The 13212-nt window shown below is 49.1% G+C and overlaps 1 protein-coding gene across 8 annotated transcripts in view; it reads left to right on the top strand.

Moving 5' to 3' along the window:
• Positions 1-13212, top strand: part of PKNOX2 (PBX/knotted 1 homeobox 2) — a 316244-nt gene that overhangs the window by 109207 nt on the left and 193825 nt on the right. For all 8 annotated transcript variants that reach the window (XM_027036851.2, XM_053203925.1, XM_015074072.3 and 5 more), the window contains one exon: positions 12370-12439. The gene's annotated coding sequence lies outside the window, so the exon portion shown is untranslated. The remainder of the gene's footprint in view (positions 1-12369; positions 12440-13212) is intronic.

The raw sequence follows: 13212 nt of genomic DNA, 5'->3' as shown, positions 1-13212 counted from the left end.
GCTCCGTCACCCCCTTTGCCCCTGGAGAGTGCTAGCTCTTCCCTCTGCCAGAAACACAGCTGCTTTCATGTCTCCCCCTTGAGGGGTGGCCCGGCCTACCTTTCTGCAGCCCGACAGAGGGCCCTCTGAGCAAGTCCTGCCTTCACGGTCCTCTCCGCGTATGGGGAGAGTTGCCTACGCCAGCCTTTGCCACCCGTCAGCTCTTTGGCTGGCAGGTGCCAGGTGGAGACAGTCAGTTGCTCAGGAGAGAGATTGTTCTGGGTAGTTACTGCTAGCAAGGGATCCCATTTTATCTACCTGCCATCAGAGTAATCTGTCCTCTGCTGGAGGCACCTCAGAGGAGCAATGAGCAGGTGAGGCACGGCAGATGGCAGTGCAGCCGGGTGACTCCGGGCTGGAGAGGGAAGCGGCCAGCCTGGGCTCTGGAGGCTGCTGGGGCATGTGCAGTGAACTCAGGAATCCTCCCCCGCCCTCCCCTGTTTATGGTGATATTCGGCCTCCTTTAGGAAACGCACAGTTTTCCTACTCCGTTTGTTCTCAGATTGGTGTTATACCCTGGAGCCAAATTAGTGGCTAAGAACAATTGGAAACAAATGCTCTTTCGGTGTCCCCCTGCTGCGATCTGGGGATCCAGGTGGGGACACCAGCCGAGTGGTTGCCTTTTCCACTGAGCCACCCCTCCGCAGAGAATCAGCATCCCAGAACCATTCAGCACAGCCAAATTCCCTCATAATCAGCCTGTGCTGTGCACATCTGCCTAACCTCAGTTAAACAAGCTGGAGCCCTGTTAAGTTATTTATGAAACAATATTCAGGACCAGCCCCCCGAGGCGAGTTAGGAAGTAATGAATGGAAGTGCTGTTTGGAGAGGCCTGCTCACCAGGGCCTGTGGCTGGCCTGCTGGAGTGCGTGGCTTTCTTCCCCCGGGAGAGACGCACAGACAGTCTTCTTTCGATGGCTGCCATGGTGGCACTCTTTTCTGACATGTAGGTGTCTGTTGGCTTGGCTTGGACTCTACGGTGAATATTCCCACTGCCTCCAGGACTGGCCTGAGGGGAAGTGGCTGACCCTCCATCTTGCCATTGTCTGGATGTAAGTGCCTGAAGTGGGGAGACCCTCATCTGTGGCCCCTACTTAACATGCTGGATGACACCTACCCCCTCAAGCAACCGGTGTCTGTTTCTCCCTTTAGACTATGGACTCCTTGAGGGGAGAGGGATAGATTTGTTGCTCGTTATTGATCTCCAACCTAGCAAAGGGTCTGACACTCAAAACACATTCTGTAAACGAATGAAGGGAGCTACTGGCTGGCTTTCAATCCTGGACTGGTGTGGATAAGTGTCACCCCTCTCCTAATCCGTTTCTGCAGACATGAAATCAGGAGGATGGAATGGATAATGTCTAAGGTTCCATCCAGGTGCAACCGTGCGTGGTTCTGACAACCGGCCCTCCCACTGCCTCTGGGCCGGCTCCTTCTGGATAGGCGCTCCCCATTGTGGCTGAGGTCCCCTCTGCCCTGGTGACGCTAGCTTAGTCATTCCACAGGTTTCCAGTCTGCGTCTTGCTCTCTGGTGGCCAGTCTGCCTGTGCTGTTTTCCCCTGACGCATCCATCCTCAGTCTGTCACTTTTCTCAGGCACACAATTGAAAGTTCCCTCCCAAGTAAAGCCAGACACAAAATGAGAGCTTCTTGGCCCAAAGAGATGCGTTTGTTCTGCCCTAGGCTGTCCCTCCTGGGTAGGCTGCATATACGCTTCCTTCTGGCCTGGACCCCTCTCCACAAGGGGAATTGAGGGCCTCCTCATTTCTAACCAGAGGAGGGTCAGCCCATAGCACATCACGTCCCTTTATCATGCCCCCTTTATGCCTGCTGCAGAACTACTCTCCCTCCCTTCCTTCCTTCCTTCCTTCCTTCCTTCCTTCCTTCCTTCCTTCCTTCCTTCCCTCCCTCCCTTTTTTTTAATGTTTTTAATTCATTTTTGAGAGACAGAGAGACAGAGCATGAACGGGGGTGGGGCAGAGAGAGGGAGACACAGAATTAGAGCTACTCTTTCTTTCTGCAACACTCCAACAATAACGATCATCATAGTTACTTGCATGAGAGAAATAATTTTAACTTTTCGGAATATATAATTATTTCGCTTCGTTTTTACAATATCTCTGTGTTGCGAGCAAAGCAGGAATAAACATTTTGATTTACTTGAGGCCTAAGTATTTACTGGTGTCCAGCTCAAGATTTCTGGGAAGCTTAGAACTTTCTAGCTTAATGTGAGCCTAGTGAATATCTCTTCCACCAATTCTTAACCTTCCTGGGGACACGGACAGCCTTGAAATCTTGGTAAAAATGTATAAATCCCTCCATAGAAAAATGTACACACAAATGCCATTCTGGATAAATCGCAAGGGGTTTGTGGACCCCTAAAAATGTAAGATTCCTCTTGCCCTGTTCTAGACACTCAGTTCAGTAGATGAAGAAACTGAGGCCCAGACAAGGTCAAAGACCCCATAAGGTCAAAGGGGCACAAAGATAGGACTGTCTCCTGGGCCCTAAGATGCTTTCCAACACACCAAGCTGCCCACGGCTGCATCGGGTGAAGGGCCCAAAACCCCTCATCATGTTCTCAGCTTCTTATTCCCTTTCCCTTTTAGATCTCCTGCAGTGGATTCGTGGGACTGTCTTTCATCTCAAGCTAGAGAGTGGCCCAACTCTCTACCAGTTGCTTCCTACTTCCCACCAGTTTAAAAACATTTTTTTTTTTCTTTTCTTTTTTACCCTAAATTGTGTCTCATTTATCCAGTACCGGCACTCTGGAATCGCCTTGGCTCAGACGTTTCCACAGGAAAGTTGCCTTTCCTGTCAGCAGACTGGCCTGGGAGCTTCTGTCCCTTTCTGCCTGGCAGCCTCCCCTCTGCATTCTCTCCCCTGGGCCTCAGAGACTTGGGGTTCCCTGCTCTCTCTGTCCGCCCTGGGCTCCCTTAGCCTCACCTTGGCTGTCAGCTGCTTCTCCTCCTGCTCTTTAACATCCCGGGCTCTTTTTTTTTTTTTTTCTGAGAAGTTAGTGGTGGTGTGTATTTTTTTTAATTGTGATAGGGGCGCCTGGGTGGTCCAGTTGGTTAAGCGCCTGACTTGAGCTGAGGTCGTGATCTCACGGCTCGTTGAGTTCGAGCCCTGCATCAGGCTCTCTACTGTCAGCACAGAGCCTGCTTCAGATCCTCTGTCCCTGTCTCTCTCTGCCCCTCCTCCCCCACTTAAGTGGGTGCTATCTCTCTCTCTCCCCCCTAAATAAATAAACGTTGAAAATAATAAAATAAAATTGTGGTAAAATGCGTATCACATAAAATTTACCATCTTAACCACTTTTAAGTGCACAATTCAGTGGCATTAAGTACTTTCATAGTCTTGTGCAATCATCACCACCATCTATGCACAGAACACTTTTTATCTTACAAAACTACAACCTGGTATCTGTTAAACCCTAACCCTGCCTCTCCCTTCCCTCCTGGCCCCATGCAGCTACTATTCTACCCTCCATCACTACAAATATGACTCCCCTGGGTACCTCACGTGAGTGGAATCAGACAGTTTTTGTCCTTTGGTGACTGGATTGCTTCACTTAGCGTCGTATCGCTCCAGGTTTATCCACGTGGCTTTCCTTTGAAGGCTCAGTGATATGTCAGTATCCATATAATGCTTCTGTTCCTCCATTCATCTGTCCACGGACACTATGGTTGCTCCCAACTTCTGGCTCTTATGAGTAATGCTGCTAAGCACAGGGGTGTGCAAACATCTGGGTCCCCCCTTTCAGTTCTTTTGGGTGGAGGCATGTTTTTGAGGTGTCTTAATTATCCTCCACTCTCCCACCAGCCTATTTTTATTTTATTCTTAAACTAACACCTTTTTAAAGTTTATTTATTTATTTTTAAGAGAGAGAAAGAGGCAAGGGCAGAGATTGAGGGGGACAGGATCTGAAGCAGGTTCTGTGCTGACAGCAGAAAGCCTGACACGGGGCTTGAACTCATGAACTGTGAGATCATGACCTGAGTCAAAGGCGGATGCTTAACTGACTGAGCCACCCAGGCGCCCCTTAAACTAACATCTTTTGAATGCAACCACTGGCTTCACCAGGTCTGTGGCATGTGCCTCAAAGGACGCTTTCCCAGAGAGATTCAGAGGCTCTTTCCTGTCCTCTCTCTCTAAAATGTCCCCGTCCCCTCCCCAGTCACTTCTGCTCCCTTGTCATGCTGCATTCTTCTTCCTAGTGCTTATCACCACTGGACTATATACATGTGTATAAGTAGTTTGTTTCCTCCGTTAACATGTGAGCTCCATGAAAGCAGAGACTTTTCTGTCTTCTTCATTGTTGTATCTTTGATGTCAGGCACAGTGCAGGTACACATGCCTAAGACATAATTTCTAAGTTATTAACTTGAATGATTGAATGAATGAATAAATAACCAAGGCACTATTCCTACCTGTAAAGATCTTACAGTCTGATAGACAGAGAGACGCATTAAGATCCTTGTACCGCGGGGCATGGGAGGGTGAGGGGGTTCCTGGGTGCCTCCGTTGGTTGAGTGTCTGACTCTTGATTTCTGTTCAGGTCATGATCTCACAGTTGTGGGGTCCAGCCCCATGTCAGGCACGTCTCTGAGCATGGAGCCTGCTTAGGATTCTATCTCCTTCTGCCCCTCCCCCACTTATGAGTGCTCTCACCTTCTCTCTGTCTCTCAAGATAAATAAACAAACAAACAAATAAATAAATAAATAGGGGCACCTGTGTGGCTCAGTTGGTTCAGCACCTGGCTCTTGATTTTGGCTGAGGTCATGATTTCACGGTTCATGATTCTCTCTCTCCCTCTCTCTCTACCCCCACCCCCCTCCACTATCTCCTTCAAAATAAATAAATAAACTTTAATAAATAAATAACAAAAAATAAAAATAAATAGATGAAATAGTTGTGTGGCAAAATATAGGGGCTCTGAGGGGTGTGTAGGGAGCCCTGGCCATGGCTATCAGACCGCCCTGGAGAGGTGGCCCAGGAAGTCCCTCCATGTACTCGGCAGATTTTCCCCTCTGATAGAAAGGCCCCAATTGTCGAGCAGCTATAAACTCGTTTTCCCACCAGTCTCCCCACCACCTCATGACATGATACTATTATCATCAGTCTCTGGGCAAAGAAATCAAGAAGGAGTGAGATTAAGGAACTTGCCAAGGCCGTGAAGCTAGTGAGTGAGGCAGGTTTGGAATCTGACTTCTCTTTTTTTTTTCTTCTTTTGTCAAATATTTGTCTCTTCCTTTATTAAGTTTCTTCGCAAAAATTACAGAAGTGACGGTGCTCCCTGCACCGGCAACAAGGCTAAGATGTGCTAAAAACGGTGTGCCTTCATCCCTGTCTTTCCAGTGCCCCATCCGCACCAGTGTGAACACCCTGGGCCACCCCTTCCACGCTGCCTCCGTGCTCACACAAACACATGCAAAGGGATCAACTCGTCCTAGAGTTTTCTCTGTTTTTATAAACTTGGAATCACTCCACACACATCCTCTGCTACTTACTTTTCTTATTGTGAACGTTATGGCCATTTTGCCTGGCAAAAGGTGTCGGTCGAACTCATTCTTTTTAATGCCCTCATGTATTTACAGTATGGTTGTACCAGGAGTTATCCAGCCATTCCCCTATTGGTGGACATCCACATTGCTTTAGACTTTTCCCCACGATAGATGCTGCCACATTATCCCTGTGCACCTGCCACTTTTTCCCTGTAGGATACATTCTCAAATTGGGGCTGCTTGGTCAGTCAGTGTATTCTCAATGACAGTAGATTCCATATACTATTTTCCCAAAAGATAGTAGTGACCCAATGTCATGCTTTTAACGAGTACATCTTCTAGGCCTGACCGTCCCCACCCTTCTTCCTTTCCTGCTTTTCCTCAGAGCCCAGTACCCTCAAACTCATCCCAGCCACTTCCAACCTGGCCCAGGACTCTCCAGGAAGGTGGGAGGGACACCTCTTCCTCCTCTCACCTGTGACTGCACATGGGTCTGGGCATTGCCTGGTCCTCTCCTTTGGCCAGTGAAGACTGGTGGTTAGGAAACCTGGATTGTAGTTCTAATTCTGTTTGACCTTGGGCAAGCCACTTAACTTTTCTGTACGTTGGTTTCTTCATTCATAACTTGAAGGAGGTGGGGCTAGATGATCTGTAAAGCCCTCCCTCTCTCCAGATGACCTTCCCAGTTTGACACACCCACGGAGCTGGCTCTCCCAAGTAGAGCACTGGGGGTCTGTCTGCTCTCTGGGTGCCAGGGAGTGGGTGGGTGCTGAAGACAACCCAGAAGAGCCTTTCTACTGCTAACTTCCCTCAAAAGACTTTCCTGCAGGCTTGACTGCTTGTTCTGCCAGGAAGTGGTGGGTAGGCTGGGGATTCTGGAGCCAGAGTGAGATAGAGCTGGGTTAGAACCCAACGCAGCGGTATTTCAGCTGCATGACCTTGGGCGGCTTGCCTCACCTCTCTGCGCCTTGACTTCCGAATCCGTTAAATGAGCAAGATAAAATGGCCTCAGTATTCTAGAGCAGGCTCTAATACAACGTTCTGCGATGACGGAAACGTACTCCATGTGAACCTTCCAGTACAATAGCCACCAGATACGTGTGGCTGTCGAGCTCTTGAAATGTGGCCGGTGAGGCTGAACCCTGACTTTTAAATTTTATTTCATTTTAATCAATTAGGATTTGAATTTAAAAAAGCCACACGTGGCCGGCAGCTACCTTGTTAGACTGCGCAGCCAGCGATAGAAGATGAACATTGGATCCAGTAATACAGTATATAGAAAGTGCTTAGCTGGCCCAGTGTCTGGCACATAGTAAGCACTCAATAAATGTTTGCTATTATTAGGTATTATGTGTCTTGCTTTCCGGCCCACCACGCCTCATGGCTCTCAATGACACCCCATACCGGCTGTCCCAGAGTCACCTGGGGGAAGGAGGGAGAGAGGGAAGGTGTTGCTGTGGTGGTGCCTGTCAGTAATGAGCCTTACACTAAATGTTTCTGGTCTGCTACTTTCCCTGGAGGGTCATGTGAGCCAGAGTGGTATGTGGCCTGCTTTGCAAGTGATTAACATGGTGTAAGCAATCTGCATAGAGAGAAAAAAACCCTCCGTTGGTATTCCATTATTCTATTAGAGTTTCAGAGCCGGGATTAAGTGGACATGATTTCTTCCTATGGGCCATTAATTTTGTTTTATTGCTGGTCTGATGGCCATTACCCTTTTTTGCCAATGCATTCCCCCATTAGGTTTGTACAATTAACAAAATATGTGCTGTTAGGGCTTTGATAGGAACAGTGGGATGGAAATAAAGGGAGGGGGTACGGCCGCTCCTGAGCCGGGGTGGGGAGAGGCTGGACCCAGGGGTGGGGCCTCAGGAATAAAGCGGGCGGGTCTTCTTCAGCACCTGCCTTGTAGCCGTTGGCATTCCAGGAGAACCACCCTAGGACCTTTGCCGTCTGTCTCCAGGCTAGGAGTGGCGTTGCCCAGGTGGGAGGGAAGGACACTCAGGCGGGCCTGCCTGGTAGTGCTGATATTTTCCTGAATCCTGTCATCCACCCTCCCGCTGGCACCACACAGCTGAGAACATAATGAGCCACCCACCCCTGTGCTGTCACTTTGAACCCGAACCTCTTCAGCAGGCAGAATAAGTCAGCCTCTAGGTGTCTGACCCTGTGACGGGAGAGACTTCCAGGGTGACATCTGCCTTCCCTCAGGGGAAACAGGAGGACCCGTGCGTGATTAAAAGGGGGTGACTCAGGTGCCTGGGTGGCTCAGTCAGTTAAGCATCTGACTCTTGATTTCGGCCCAGGTCATGATCTCACTGTTCGTGAGTTCGAGCCCCGTGTCAGGCTCTGCACGGAACCTGCTTGAGATTCTCCCCCTCTCTGCCCCTCCTCTGCTCACACTCTGTCTTTCTCAAAAGTAAATAATAAATAAAAAACTATGAAAGGAGGTGGCCGATACTCAGCATCGTCTAGTGGTTGCCATGTGGAAATGTAGGACTGGCATTGTTAGGTCACCTGACCTTTGGAGAAAAGTTAGAAATACAGATGGTTAAAATTTGAAATTTCCCACTTTTGAGATGTTGGCGGAATTTATAAAAATTCCAGACAGGCAAGAGTCCATGGAGGGACTGCCAGTTGGCAACGCCTGTCAGACAATGAGGCGTCATGGAAGGGTTTTAAGGGGGAGTGGCCATGATCAAATTTGTGTTCCAGAAAGATGCCAGGCTGAGGGGAGGTGGTACACGGGCAAAAATGGGGTGAGGCTGGAGGCCGGGAGACCAATTAGGGCCCTGGAAGAGAGAGAAGGCCTAAGGCAGGTCGACGACGATGCCATGGGGAGAAGGGCAGTGAGACTCCTGACGGAGAATCAGCAATCCTCCGAGGATGTCCACGGGGCCGGGAGGCTGCCCTGTGAGCAGGTCCTGTAGCTCCTGAGAGTTTGCCTCTGTAGAGGGCCCCGCCGCCCTGGAAGCCCCCACTGCACTCCCATCGGATGCAGACAGGTCACGAGGGCCTCCGGGTCCTTCTCCTGTGTATGAAAGTCGTTAGGATTAGCCCACCAGGGTCAGCATTCCTTAGAGGGGTTTATATGTGAACCTGTACTTACAGGTATAGGCCCAAGATTAGAGGCCCGGGGAGCATGACCCAGGGAGTTCTTCCATTCCCTCTGCAACAGGGTGACCAGCACGGCCCGTGGCCCAAGGGGCCGAAGACAGGTGTGGCATTAGCATTGGCTCTTACCAGGCTTCAAGAAAGTCTGCACCTTCAGTGAGGGCTGGTGGGGGTCGGGGGTGGGGTGGGGTTTGCATCTCAGAGCCAAGTATTTAGTGCCAGGTAATTTTATCCGTTTTCAGCTACCTAGTTATTGTGTGATTTAGAGCCTGCTGGTCAGAGCCTACAGGGCTGTCACTGACAACCTCATTCAACAAGTGTAAATAAATAATTGGAAGCTCTTGCCGGGTGATGGGGGAGCAGAGGTGGAACAGAGAGGGTGATGGGGGGAGCACAGGTGGAACAGAGAGAAGCCTCGGCAGTGAGGTGGGGAGACACGGGACACACCGTCTGGATGGATGGGTGGTCCTTCAAGGGTTTCCTTCGGAATGGTCTCTTCACGTTTTATCTTTCTTGGAAGTTTTGCTCTTATGCCTGTGGATGGGCTTTCAGAGAAGAAGAGCATCCAGAGAGACTCTCGGTGCCCCAGAATGGGTTGTCATAATTTGTCCTCATCCCAAAGGTCTGGCTGGGGCAAGACCTGAAAAGCTTGTCATGGGTAGTGGGATAAATGCAGAAGGCCTCAATCTTCTTGATTTGCCTCTCATTCTCCTTTTCCATTCGGTTGCTGCCTGCCTTAGCTCAGAACACATAAAGACAACAAAAATCCTCATTTATTAGTATGTTCCAGGCAGCTCTAGGTGCATCATCTCATTTAAAGATGCTACTATTGGGGCCCCTGGGTGGCTCAGTCGGTTAAGCGTCCGACTTCGGCTCAGGTCATGATCTCACAGTTCGTGAGTTCGAGCCCCATATCAGGCTCTGTGCTGACAGCTCAGAGCCTGAAGCCTGCTTTGGATTCTGTGTCTCCCTTTCTCTCTGCCCATCCCCCCGCCTCTCGCTCTCTTAAAAACTAAATAAACATTAAAAAAATTTTTTTAAAGATGCTACTATTAACCCCCTACCTTTTAAACAGGAGAAAATTGAGGTTTATAGAGATTAAGGTTAGGTTAACGATGGACCTAGGTTTGAATCCAGAACTATCTGGTTCCCACATCTTTACTCTTAACCAGGGTGATATACTGAGGTGCCTTAGCATGAGACTTAGAGCCCTCCCTGGCAGGTTAGTCTGGGCAACCTCACAGGTATATAGATATCAGATGGAATTTCGGTTTAAGGATTATCTAGTAGTCTAACCATATCATTTTGCCTATGGGGAAACTGAGGCACGGAGGGGGTAAAGTTTCTTGTCCAAGATCGCGCAGTAAGTTAATGACAGAGTGAGGGCGTGAACCCGTGTCTGGTGAACACCCCAGGCCTAGTGTTAGACTCGTGTTCTATGTGTTCTCTGTGTTAGACTCATGCCCTTGCTAAGCCCTAAGTTCATCTCTCTCCAGCCTTCCAGCTTTCCTGGGCATGCTCCACGGGTGCCACTCAGCTCTCCTGGAGCATGTGCTACCTCCTGCAGGAAGCTTTGTTCTGTCCCTCTTCTACCTCATTCCCAGACAAACATTCAACAACTCGTTCCTCATTAACCACTTCACAAGTTTCCTCATATTTATAAATGTGAGTGGTCAGTCTCATTTATAGTTCCATTTTATTTTCATGGTGAACAAGACAGGCCTGAGTTTAAATTCTGGTCCTATTATTGCACGGCTGCTTGTCTGAAGGCTTTTGACATGAACCCTTGCCTGCCAGGACCACACACTGCTGGCTCTGGAAGGCTCTAAAATACATGACGCATAGGTGGTTCCCCAGCATGTGTCCGGGATCAGTGCCAGTTAAAGTAGACTTTTCCACGGATCACGAGTGAAAACTAAGGACAGCATGGAGAGGTCACATATTAACACGTGTGTGCACACGTGTGTGTGCGTGCATGTGTGTGAGAGAGAGAGAGCAGACAGACAAAGAGAGAGAGGCAGAAAGAGAGGGAGAGGGAATGCATTCCATGATGCTGTATTTATTCAATTCAAAGAATGGTCCTGTTACTCCCCTTACTTTGGGGGTTGAGTTACTTTACGAAATGATGATAAATGAAGACAGTATCAATGTTTTATCAATATAGAAGTCTGTCAACCCTATCAGACTCCTCATTTTTTTTTAACCTTTCATAGATGGGTGAAGCCATGTCTGGGAGACCATGGTTGGAGCACCTTCTCACCCAGTGCAGATTCTCCTTCCAGGGTTGGGGAGCTCACTACCTTCTAAGGAAGCCTAGCTCATTTTTGGATGGTTCTCATTGCTAGAGGCTTCTTTCTTATATCGAACTGAAGGTTGACTTCCTCTAACATCAACCAGTTAGTCCTAATCTTATTGTCTAGTGTAACACAGTCCTTCTTTCATACATGTCTTAATTAAAGGGAACATATTATTAGAGGGGCCGGGGCAAGGGGGTTCCTCTTCTTTGTGTCATTTCCTTGTTGAAAAACTTTCAATGGCTCTCTACCAGCTCCTACCCCCAGCCTGGCCTCTTGGCCTGACACTCAGAGCCTTAGATGCTCTGGCCCCACCTGGCTTATTCAGTGTTGGTCTCTCCTGGTTGCTTTCAGGCAAAACAGCCTCTGCCTTGTCCCAGGGCACTCCCATGCTGCCCCCCTCTCATCCATGCCTGGATTGCTCCCTTTCCACGAATGCCCTCTTGCTCCCTTCTGCTGGCCAAATCTTGCCAATCTCCAAGGCCCCATGCAAGTTCTCCCTACGCCCAAATACTTCTTGAGCACCTCAGCTCTCACCAACTTCATTTCTCTGTGGAGAGAGAATTATAGTCCCTACCACACAGCTCAGCACTACTGTGCATATAGCCTTGTCTTGCACAATATCTGGTGATGTTCCATATGGGTAATCTTATTTCCCGAATGACGTGGCAGCATTTTTATAGCAGGACCCATCCGTGGGATTTTATTCCTGCTGCACCTAGCCAGCGTCGATCACGGAGCAGACACTCATAAGCATGTGCTGGGTTTTTCTTGTTGTTGTTGCTCTATTTCCAGAAAGAGAATTAAAAGCAGTCACATTTTTTTATCTTTCCAGTCCTTCCCTCATCATTCTTCTCCATCTAGCCCAACTGCACTCTTCACCTTTCCTTGAAATTTCTCTCTCCCATCCAGATTTTCCATAATCCTGCCATAAACAACAACCTGGGCTTTGTGGTTTCCTAGTTTTTCACAGCCTTCCCCATGTAGGTTGCAAGCTTTCACAGGGGCCGTTCAGCTCTGTCCCTCTGCATGGGGTCTCCCTTCAGACGGGAGGCATCAGTAAATGATTATTGCCTTGGTCAGCTCAGGGCTCTCAACAGCCATGAGCCTGTTTTTCTCCGGGATTCCTATAGGGAAGGGGATGAAACTCGCAAGAAATTGAGGCAGCAAGCAGGTAAGGAGGGAGTGATCCTCTCTCTCTGTCCTGGTTAGCTGTCTAAACAATGATCATTTTGCACCAAGAGTGCCTGGATCGGGAAGTTTTCCCACTCAGGACTGTGGGAATAGAGCTGTAGTCCTGTGCTGCTCCTGAGCCAGAACGACTCCTGAGTTTACCCTCATCCCACGTTGGCTCTCAGAGCTCTCACTCAGCAGAATCATACACATCTATAAAAAACGTTTTCTTTTATTGACAGGTGAAGTCTGGAGCAGGATTCTGAGGCTTTCTGTCCTCCATGCCGCTCACCAGAAAAGGGACTGTGAACTGTAAGTAACTTTGATTGGTGTTTCCAGGCTGACTCAATAAGGTTACGGGTTAAAGACCAGCCCTGAACCTAATCTTTAACAGTCATGCAATTGTGCAAGAGAAATCCTCAACAATGAGCTAGTCAGAATGTAAAATACAGTGGACTTCTAATTAGATTAGGTCTGAATGTGACAAAGAAGCCCTGTAATATGACATCCTATTTAATTAGACTTTACTGATTGTGCATTAAGGTGGACCTGATGTGTTACGTGTGTCATGAGTGTTGGAGAGGGAAGCTCTTGAGTTTGCAAGGCCAACCCAGACCCCAGCCATTGTCATCTGTGGGCTAAGCTGGGGAGTCAGGGAAAGCCCACACTGGCTTTGACACCTGGTTGATTTCTAGGGCAGTGTGAGGGAGGGGAAGGGGGACACTGCTGGTGGCAATGATAACACCACCTTAAGCTCACGTGCTCATTTTGGCTCTCCCGCTTGGCAAAAGTCTACCCACCTGCAGGACCCAGCCTAAGTCGAGCCTGCTCCACGAACCCTTCTTTAGTAAGTCCAGCTAGAAGTGATTTCTCCCTCTCCTGAAGTTCTTCTGTGCTCACATGGCAACCTCCCCCCTGACCGGCATCTTCCTGCGCACCCCCCAACCGGGCTGTGAGCTCCTGGAGGGCAGTCTGGGATTCCGGGGTCTCCGTGTTCCCACTGCACCTTCAACCTGGTCTCTGCTCAGCAGATGTTAGCCAGAAGACTGGGTCGCCCGGGCTATGTAGTTTCCCCACCCCGCTTC

Source organism: Acinonyx jubatus, chromosome D1, assembly GCF_027475565.1.
Source record: "Acinonyx jubatus isolate Ajub_Pintada_27869175 chromosome D1, VMU_Ajub_asm_v1.0, whole genome shotgun sequence".
In the NCBI taxonomy this organism is placed as follows: Eukaryota; Metazoa; Chordata; class Mammalia; order Carnivora; family Felidae; genus Acinonyx; species Acinonyx jubatus.
The sequence above is the reverse complement of the archived record's forward strand: the minus strand, read 5'-3'. Positions and strand labels throughout refer to the sequence as shown.